Source organism: Eriocheir sinensis, unplaced genomic scaffold, assembly GCF_024679095.1.
Source record: "Eriocheir sinensis breed Jianghai 21 unplaced genomic scaffold, ASM2467909v1 Scaffold987, whole genome shotgun sequence".
In the NCBI taxonomy this organism is placed as follows: Eukaryota; Metazoa; Arthropoda; class Malacostraca; order Decapoda; family Varunidae; genus Eriocheir; species Eriocheir sinensis.
Genome location: NW_026112371.1, coordinates 11,900 through 23,445, shown reverse-complemented (window position 1 = coordinate 23,445; position 11,546 = coordinate 11,900). Strand labels below are relative to the sequence as shown.

General features: G+C 39.7%; 1 long non-coding RNA gene across 1 annotated transcript; it reads left to right on the top strand.

Moving 5' to 3' along the window:
- Positions 1 to 2,419: 2,419 nt before the first annotated feature.
- On the top strand, positions 2,420 to 7,765 carry LOC126995112 (uncharacterized). The gene is made up of 4 exons (XR_007749972.1): positions 2,420 to 2,585; positions 3,503 to 3,853; positions 4,218 to 4,328; positions 7,708 to 7,765. It is a non-coding gene; the product is annotated as an uncharacterized LOC126995112 (long non-coding RNA).
- Positions 7,766 to 11,546: the final 3,781 nt, after the last annotated feature.

The following is an 11,546-nucleotide window of genomic DNA, read 5'->3' as shown; positions in this document are numbered from 1 at the left end:
AAGACAATGAAGTGTTAGAAGAAGTGAAAAATGAAGTTTTACTCCTGTTAACTGATGATGAAGTATTCACCATCCAGCAGCAAGTTACTCGTACATGGTGGTACTGCACACCAAGAACAATACACATCAACTGCTAGTACCAGTACTTCTGCTCCACAGCAAGGTGAACAGGACACACCAATTGCCACTAGTTCTGCTGCACAAGGAGACACACTGGCAGACATAAGCAACAATTCAGCTTCTTCGGTTGAAGCTCCTGCAGGGGACAGTCCAGCTGCCACACCTCAACGGCCATCTACTTTAATAGCAGGTACATTTAACTCTTCATGTGCTGATTGTTGCCTGCCTAGGCTAGAAGGGTTATTTTGATAACCATAGTGTGCTAACTGTAGCTTAAAGATTTCTTTATGCTCTATACATTATATATATCTGTGTGTGTGGGGTTTGCGTGCGCGTGTGCATGCGTGCGTGCATGCGCAGGGTGAGCGTGCGTGCGTGCGTGCAAGCGTGCGTGCATGCGCGGGTGAGCGTGCGTGCGCGGGTGAGCAGGTGCGTGCGTGTGTGCGTATGTGTGTGTGTGTGTGGTTCCCAAACTGGGGGGTATATATATATATATATATATATATATATATATATATATATATATATATATATATATATATATATATTATATATATATATATATATATATATATATATATATATATATATATATATATATATATATATATATATATATATATATATATATATATATATATATATATATATATATATATATATATATATATATATATATATATATATATATATATATATATATATATATATATATATATATATATATATATATATATATATATATATATATATATATATATATATATATATATATATATATATATGTGGGTGTGGGGTACCAAACTGGGGCCATGGCTCCCTGGGGGGCATATAAAATAAAGTAGGCTGCCAAAATCAGAGGCTATGCAGATAAAGCTACAAGAGTTTATTGGGTGAGCAGCAAGTAGAGGAAACTTATAGGTTCATTGCAGGTGTTCAACATAAGTTTCTAGGTATTAGAAAATTGAAAACTGTATAAGAATGTACTTTTACTGGGGTACTGGTGTATCTGCTGCAGGCTCAACCAGTTGCACTTCAACGTCCCATCAGACAAAGAGACACTCGGATTTTTTTATAGCAGTGGACAAGTCTCCTGACTCTCAGCAGCCCAACACCTCACAGATTTTGTCTCCAGCCTTCAGTCCATATTCATCTTCCTTAGTCCACTCCCCTGCCCCTTCACACATTCCCTCCACAGTTCCTACCACTGGCCCATCAAACCCTCCTCACCCTTCATCCCCTACTGCTGGACCCTCACATGCTCCTCATCCCTCGTCCCCACGACAGGAACAGCAACTCCTAGATTTCATTGCTTCCCTTCCTCCCCACTCACCCGATTCTACTGTCATCTTAGCACCATCCCCCTACAGTTCATTCAGTGATCAGACCCTATCCCTTCCCCCTTCACCTCCTACCTCCCCTACACAAAATTTTGAAGAGGAGTCAGATTGACCATTAAGTGATGGAATACCACAACGTAAGTTTCAGTTTTAGTTTATGACCCTAGTTGTGAATTATAGTAATTAGATTGGTGATGCACTGGTGCCTATAACAAAGGTAACTTTGGACAAACCAATTTTGGAAGGGTGGAAAGTATTTATATATTCTGTTCCTGCCCCTCACTTACCATTACAGTTGCCAGATTTGTTTGCATTCATTCTTCACACCCTCACCAACTCCCATGTTCCCTTCCCATACTCCCTTCAAATCCTTTCAGAACAGCTTCTTATGCTCCATTTCTCACTCAAGTTGCTCCCAAGATCCTCATCCCACTATTCAGTTCTCCATTTCCACAAATAATTTTCTTTTCTGCCTTTCCAAGTTCTCATTCCCTCTGCTTCCCAGCTGCTCCCTGTATGCTCTCTTCCCTTCAACCACTTTTCTCACCCAGTCCACCCACCATGCTGTCCTCTTCAGACCTCTACCTCACCTCTTTACCCCAAACATATCTACACATGCTGGATTCTTCCTTAAACACCATACTCACCTACTGTATCCATTCATTCCAAATCATACTTGCCTAGTTTTCTCTACACCACTCTCCAGAACTTACATCTTTACCTACTCCTGTAACTTCTCCACCTCTTAGTGGTCCAACAGACCACATCCAATACATCTATATACCTTTGCATCTTTCACAGACCTCCTCATTCATTCATCCGCACAGATATAATCTACAGTGCTTTTTGCTCCCTCCATTTTCCACCCTACTCACTCCATACTCCATACCAGTACAATATTTCACAGATCCACCTCTGCCTGAACTGTCAGGGGCGACGAAAGCGATGCTACTAGAGCCTACCTGTTCCCGAAAATTGTGGCTACAGCTGATTGAAGAGACAAAAAATTATTATCTAAAGTTTTATCCCTTGATTGAATCAAATCCTATGGGGACATACAAAGCAATTGGAATGAAGATGGTGTCTGCTTATCCATCCATCAAGCGTGAAGGCTTGTTTCCATGGGTAAGCTCTGTTGTGTTTTCAGTCTTGCCTTAATGGTATATGTACATGTAGATATTTACTGGATCTCACCAGTATGCTTATTGAATATCATGGACCTCTTTAGCCAGAATGTGATAGTAGTATGCTACCATTTATTATCAATAGGCATTTGTATGCTTATGTAATGAACAGGGATCTTGCCCAGGTCAAATTTTTCTTAAGCAGAACTTGTCTCTAATACTATAATATAGAAATTGGCTTAAACGATCCCTGATATGCTCTAACTATAGCTGAAGCCTTATGCAAAGATTGTAAGTGGAGAAGTATCTATAGAGAAAGTACAAAAGTTGTATGCTCCTTTTATGGATGTGGAGAAAGCCTATGATAAAACTGACCAGGAAGGCATGAGTTACTTGAGAGGTGCACGTGAAATAACATGGAGGACAGAAGGATGAATGTGGAAGTACGTAAGGAATATGGTGTGGGATTGAATGTACTGGAGAGTGTGAAAACGAACACCTTGAGGTGGTTCGGGCATGTGAAATGTATGTAGAGCAAGAGAGAGTTACTAGGAGGGTATACAATGGTGAGGTGCTGGGGCAGCAAGGGAGAGGTATACCGAGAGTGAGATGGAGAGATGTTGAGAGGTATATGAATAAGAGTGGGGTTGAGTGAAAGGAAAGGTGCCTGTTGACAGGGAATAGGAGTGCATGGAGGTGACTCATCTGTGGCCACCTCTACAGATTGAAGCATCTGGTAATCAATAGATAGATAATCTTGTAGGTTTGAGATGCCAAATAAAGTGCTAAATCCATATTAATAATTTAAATTTTAGACTTAAATGTGAGGTCAATACTGTATAGGCCTATATCTTCTAAACGCAAGACTAGATACTGTATAGGCCTATATCCTTTAAATGTTTTTTGTTTCGATTCCAGAGTCAGTTTACTAGGGCCCTCAGTCAGAGCATTCGAACTGAGCGTTATAAACAGAAGAGAAAGAGCATGCCTCATGTACAACATGCTCATCCAGCCCCCAAAAGATTTGCTTTGGGTAGGAAGCAGTTTACCACTATAGAGAATCAAGAACGTGAGCTGACCGAAGACGAATTCGTGAGGCACACCAAAGAACTTTGCCAGGAAATGAAAAAGAAAAATCTTAACACTGAGCATATAAATATGCTTTTAACTGCTACAATGGTGAACCGACAAAAGTGGATATCAACACTTCCTGGTGGACTCATCTCACCAATATTGATGAAGTTCCCTTGCTTCTGGAAGAGCAGTTTTGTAAGTATTTTTTTTTCTAATGATGTAGTTTTATGTTGCATATGTATTTGAAACCCACACTGCATTATGTGTCTTTAATGTATACATCACTGTATTTAGCTACATATACCCCGCTTTAGAAGGAGAATGTGCTATCAAAGGATGCAATATACAGTGGGAGGCCTAAAATATTTCAGATTTTTTATGCAGTATTATGTGATTAGATGAAAACTAATAGGATCTGCTTTTAACTGAGGTAGTTTTACTAGGTTCTAGACAAAACAATTTTTGAATTTGGGAACCTTCATGTTATGCATGTGAAGGGAGTAATTATACTGTATGCACATTCTGAAGTAGATCTTGACAATTTTATTTTGGCTTACAGATCAAAACTGAGATGGAAAGACTTCTCAAGGATACCACTGAAAGCTGGAAGACTAAATTGAACAAGATATGTGACACACTGATTAAGAAGGTTCCCAAGACTGACCATCATGTAAGTAATTTTACTTGCTTTCTATTTTTCTTCACATACCTATACCAAATGTTTTATCTATTCATTTGCTACATCCATTCCCCATTGATCTATTACTTAATGAAGCATCTTTACACTGAACATTCATATTCATATCTCATAATGAACTTACTTTTCCCTACTGTAATTAGAGCAGACATGGGGCGATTACTTATGTTTTGTAATCAATAATGATTACTTTATATTTTCACAATTACGATTACAATTACAGTATAATTGTTTTAATCGATTACAATTACATGATGTATTAACCATGATTACAATCGCAATTACAGGGGGGATTGGAAGGTAAACATATTTCTGCGAGTCGCGACTCGTCCAGTTTTCATAGAGTAACATTCAAATAATCGTTTGATTGCACCTTGTAGGAATGCATACCTTATATTGTTTGTGTAGCTACTCTTCATTCACTATAATTTATAGTTCATAAGGTGCATATAATAGACTACTAACCTTTGGCAAGTTGGGAGGTCCACTGTATTACTACCCTGGAAACACAATGACGTCACCCTGGCGTCACGGTGACGTTGCCTTTTGGTCACGTTTTTGTCGTCGGACGACGTCACTTTGACGTCATCTTGTAGACTCCCAGCGACATCAATACGACGTCGCACGGCGACGTCGCCAGATGACCTTTGAATGACCAAAAGATGACCTAGGAATGACCTGGATGCAACCCAAATATGACCCATGGGGTGACCTCTGGGTGCCCTAGGGGTGTCTATAGTGCAAGCATCACGCAGTATGGGATAAACTTCACCAAAATACTTTGGAAATACTTCTTCCATCATAAAACAAATCACTTTATTCTGCAGTCAAATGCAAATTATACTTTGAGAAATCTGGCAGCCTGAGTCCATAGACTTTGCAACCAACTGAACACATGACTGTGTTCGGTTAACTGCGAAGTATACAGGCTCAGGCAACCAGGTTCTTCTCAAAGCAAGATTTATTTTTTGCATTCAATCAGAGAATAAAGCAGATTCGTTTTACAATGAATGATATGCCATATTGTATGAAACCAGCAAAATTGGAGGATAAACGTATATCTGAGAGTATTCTTCAAATACTGACTAAGCTCGTCCTCACACTCAAGAACACCAAATATGCCGACCGACTAAAAACCCTGGACATTCCAAGCATGAAATACCACAGACTGGGGTGATATGATATAAGTATAGAAATACGTGAATGATGTGAATGATGTGCCATGTTTACTTGCGGAGGTTGGGACAACGAGATTGCGAGGGCATGATAAGAAGCTTGCATAACTGGGAGCGAACAGACCCATCACTTCCAATGACTGGAATTCACTGCCCCACAAAGTGATGTGCTAATACATTAAATAGCTTTAAAGATTATCTTGACAAAATGTGGAAGCACAAAAAATATGACGTGGTCTATAAACTAAATTAGGTTCTAAATAGTTGACTTTTTAAAAATCTTTTTACGTAAGGAGCGGACAAAAAGCCCTTGACTTATTCAAGTCTGCTGCAATTATTATCATTATTATACCAGTCAGAATTCCCTTTTCCAAAACACAGTATCAGCCCCCACACTCAACACCTTCAAGCACAAAGTTCACGCTGTACCAGTCAGTAGCCTTTATGAATACATACAGGGCAATACGCATTGTCACACAAGTGTATTCCCCTGCTCCAAATGCATTAACAGGACAAACTGTTCAAAACACCTTTCATCACAAGCACAGAAATACAACCACCACAGCATCATTACAGCCTGACCAGCTGGTTGTGTGCCTGTATTCATGACTTGGAACCTGAGTGGTGTGGGCCAACCTGCTAAGTTACACACACACACACACACACACACACACACCCACCCACCCACCCACCCACCCTCCCTCCCTCCCTCCCTCTCTCTCTCTCTCTCTCTCTCTCTCTCTCTCTCTCTCTCTCTCTCTCTCTCTCTCTCTCTCTCTCTCTCTCTCTCTCTCTCTCTCTCTCTCTCTCTCTCTCTCTCTCTCTCTCTCTCACACACATATGCTAAACATCCCCAGGGTCACCCACCCCAGTAACACGACATCTTCAGGATCAGTCAGCCAAATCACTCATTGCCTACGTAATTAACACAAGCCAGGTTAATACATGCCCAGTAATTCTCCCCAACACCCTCACGCCCCAAGAGTACCCAGGTTCAAGCCATTTCAATGAACTTGAAAAATATATTTCTTTTGGTTTGCTAGAAAACACAAAACACAAACCCTGGAATGTGGCTTTATATCTCCTCTCCCCGCAATGTTTCTGTGGTGCTGTGGGTACTTAAAACTAGTGTGATGGTTCTATGTGCTACTCCTGTGTGGAAGGAGTTAATGGAAGTGGGGTTAAGGCATGAACTTACTTCAATTCGAGGCAGATTGTAAGGGCACTCAGGGAGAACACAGCTGTTGGCTTGGCCGGCCCGCCACAGGACAGGGCTCGTCCCGATTGGTCGAGTATAATTGCACTTATCTTCCACATGCTTAAAATTAACAAGGTACCTAAATTAAAGCTTAAAATGACTTTCATAGGTCTACTTTATTTATTTATTTATTTATGGCGTGTACATGTGGAATAATGGTGAGGGTATTTATGTTTTCACAGTATGTTGTGGCTGCCTATATTCTGGGAGGCATTTGTTTGCGTTAACGGAGCTACTCTTCCTCTTCCTCTTCCTGTGGGATAAGCTTCATTTGAAAACAAAATTGGAAAATGTTGATTAAATAGAATTGCAAGAGGTAATGGTAAAGGCGGAAAGGTTTATAATTTCGTCTTTCTCCTCTGGCCTTCTCTTATCCCCTTCCCCTCCCTGGGCTCTTACAGATGAATAACCCGGTAACATGTTGCTTAATAGGCATACATATGTCATCTTGACGTTGGTTCATGGTTGTCATGCAACGTCACTCTGCGCCGTCATCTTGACGTTGGTTCATGGTTAAACCATGACAACATCACTCTGCAACGTCGTCTTGACATTGGTTCATGGTCATTCTTGGAATATGACCAGAAGGTGACCAGGAGGTGACGTCATTTTAAGGTCATGTGTTTGCTGGGCAATGATGCTAATGTAATTGCAAAAGTAATCATGATTATGATCTTAATAAAATGTAAGAGTAATTAATTATAATTACTTAAGAAGCTGTAATCAGTTTCAATTACCTCATGTTTGAATTTGAGCTCTCCCTTTATCAATGTACTTTAGACTCTGATATTTAACTTTCGCACTTATCCTCTCGTTTGATCTAGAATGGTTTCGTCAGTTTTGTTAAATAGTGACAAATTCTTGCTTTCTTGAACCTCTTCATAGAATGACCTTCAACACATGTGTCTTGCTATTCCAGAGTTCACTGCATGAATATGATGTAATTCACTACATTGAAAATGAAATTTCCTTCAAACGAGGAAGAGGTGTAAAGTCTCAGCCAGTTATCCTGCTAAGATAATTGTATGGTGATCAAGATAAAGACTTCAGTAGTGCTGAAAAGTCTCCTCCTCACATCATCTTGACTGTTGAAAATAAAAGCCTGAAGGATGTATATATCACTGGGGATGGATGTACAATTCCATGTGAAACAGGTGATGATGTGTGTGATGCAGTAATCTTATTGCTTGGGACATATTACATATTTGACTTAGGGTATCCAAGGATTTATTCACAGATTTTAGGATTCCTGCAACAGTATGTGTTAAATGAACCATACACTTTGGAGAAGTCTTCAGGTTATAATCATTTTGTAGCACAGTATGAAAGGTTGTTGAGAGCATAGGAGGATTCACATAATGTAAGTTGCCTCCATCCTCCTTCCTCCCCCTATCCTTCTAAGATAAGAAACAGATAAGATAATTTATTGGTCACATTGTTCTACATAAATGCATACAAGTGAAATTCTTTATAGCAAAAACAGGCTCCAAAAGTATTCTACATAGATAAGAGTATAGCACATAAAAAACATAAAAGCATAATTTTTTTTAAAAGGTATTAAAATTATTTTTGTGGATAAAAATGGTTAAAGAGCACTATACTGCTTGGGACAAAAGATTTTCTGTAGCGATCTGTTTTAATCAATGGCAGTGCCAGCCTTCGTCCTGATCTTAAAAAGTTATAACAGTTATTAAGAGGGTGAGTTTGATCCTGCATTATTTTTCCTACTTGTTTTATTGCTGCCTCTTGATATAGAATATCTGTGAATGTTACTGATGCCCCTAACTTTTTAGCTTTTTTAACTATTTTGTTCAGTTTATTTTTGTCTGCTAAAGTTAGCCTTTTGTACCAAGTAGAGATAGAAAAAATCAAAATTGACTCAAGGGTAGATCTATAAAATAAGTTGATTATTTTCTTGTTTACCTGAACGGAACGTTATTTAAAATTCTAATGAAGTAAAGTCTCTCTCTCTCTCTCTCTCTCTCTCTCTCTCTCTCTCTCTCTCTCTCTCTCTCTCTCTCTCTCTCTCTCTCTCTCTCTCTCTCTCTCTCTCTCTCTCTCTCTCTCTTCTTTGCAAATTTCATATAAATGTTTATTTTAGCACTAATGTGAGTGAGTAAATATCCACATTAGGTTATCTTAAAACATATTTTGTATTAACTAAAGCAATTTTTCAGTAAATTATTAATGACTACAATTACATCATTGTCACAATTTTACTTATTAACGAGTAAAATCTTGACAGTGATGTAATTGCAATCAAAAATAATTTGTTGAAACAATGCTGTTGTTTAATGCAAAACAAATGTTTTAAGATAAACTACTGTGTGTTTTTACTTAAACACATTAACACTTCTAAAACACCTAAAGGTGTTTTAGAAGTGTAACAAACCCATAAACAGCTTTTTGTGTTTTTGAATAAACGGTATTAAACACCATGTGTTTATAATGGAACACCTATGTTTATGAAACCATCCTGTTTTTAGTAAAACATGGTTGTTTATATAAATACGCGTATTTGTGTTTTAGAAGTGTAACAGCGGAAAACATGTTATCGCGTTTTCCCAAAAACATTTATTTTTACAGTGTGGAGGTGGACCGGCCCGCCATCACCGACTCCGGCCTCTACGAGTGCCAGGTGTCCATGCAGCCCAAGATATCCCGCCGCTTCAGGCTCAGCGTTGTGGGTGAGTGATGATCCTATTCAAGTTAATGAAGTAGAAGCTCAGATTAGCACCATGAAACCTAACAAGCCTTGTGGACCTGATGGTCTCAGTCCCGGTGTCTTGAGATTATTACCTGCCCAGTGGATCCTCACCATTTCAGTGTTATTTAATGCAGTCTTTTCCTCAGGGTGTTATCCCTCATCCTGGCGCCGTGCTCGTATGTTCACTATATTTAAGAGAGGTAACAGGAAAATTCCGGTGAACTACCGAGGGATCAATGTTATTAATTGTTTGGCAAAGCTCTTTGACTCAGTTTTGGACCCTTCTTTTCTTGTATTAAATCAACTCTTTTATCACTCATTAATTACTCAATAAAGGATCTCACCGTCTCGTATCCCAGGTAACGTGATCCGGCTTAAGTTGTTATTGGAGACTGGTGTTCGGGGATAAACAAGGGAAAAAGAAAATATACATTTATCTAAAATTAAATGAAAGTAGTTGACTTACGCAATATTCTATGCTCAGACGATCATAACACTGGCATATTCAGCAATGGATGAAACATATGACAAACGACATGTCTTAAACATAATACTACAATATGTGCTCAATTGTTGCCAATAATAATAACACTCGTCGTTCCACAAGCAGTGGTTTGTATCTCTCTGCTTACATCACAATCATTATGTACTCTCCTCACAATCCTACTACACATTCCTATAGTATAATCTACTACAAGTCACGGAAGCACCAAATTATACCACACCCAGTGGTTTTACCTTTGTTTTATATCGCAAACAAATAATCACAATCCTGTCCCACTCACAATCCTACTTCACATCTCCTACATTATAATCTCCAGGACAATACAGTCGGTTTCCCTTAGATTCTCGAATTTCTACTCACGCTTGAGATCACAACAGCCATTCTCGGCTGAGTGAGTAGCAGGTCTGCTTGAGGCGAGAACCAAGCTCGGTCTACTCATACCACTGATTTCTAGGCCACATTTTTCTTTGCTTGAGGCGGACTTACATCCTTGACACGCCCTTAATTTTCTACATAACCAGTGACCAATACTTCCTGTCACACCCATCTGCTCGCTCATTATGTTGTACTGTTTTACTTCTCCTGCTATTCGTGATTCAGTCTTAAGACACTCCCACAGTGATTTTTCTGTTAAATTATTGGCTCATAACATATAGCCACGACTGACGTCACGGATCAGAGTCTTTTTCAATGGTTGTTCACACTTTCTGACCACGCCCACTGGGTATCTGTTTTCTGTATCTGAGTCTGGGTATCTGTTTTCCTTTATCCTCGTTGTTTCCCTCCTTGTTAGTGTTTGTCCTATGAGATGTTTACACAGTTGTATATCTGTCACCCTACGTGTTAATGTTTGTCCTGTCAGATGTTTACTCTGTACTGTTATGGCTGTTCCTCTTGTTTGTTCGTTTTCTGGTTCCCGACATACTTCCCCTTCCGGAAGATCTCGCCTCGGAGATCTCACAGGTGTTGGTGGAGAAGATACGCCTTGCAATGTCTGCAATTGGCTCGAGTCTGGAAGGAGGCGGCATTGTGCGTACCGCAGGACATAGGAATACCCAACGGCAGACGTCACCAGCAGAAGAACCAGGATGACGACAATGGCAAAGACAATCCACCAATGGATTGCGGATTGGAAGGGCTGTTCCGGCTCGACCACAGAATTGAGGGGCTGCAAGCCAGCTGTTAGCTCCTGTAGGGGGATGGACTCAGCACTGCGAAGAGAACCTTGCCGAAGCGTCAATATCCCATTACCCGCCAGGCTGACACTATGTCTGTTTACAGGATTGGTATGGCATGTGAGTGTCAGAGTGATGGGGGAGGCAAGTGAACAGGTCCAGTAGCCAGGACCTTTTATAAACATAGGGGGAAATGTTTTCAAGACTATTGTGTGGCAGAGGTTGATCACTGACTCATGATTCAAGAAAGCAGCCGATTCACAAGAGGCTGCGTGACTAGACTCATAGACGGGGCCTGTGGGAGGACAAACTAACATATGGTTATTCTTGTTACTGTGTTCCATACTAGAAAGCAGAAAATATATTTTCCG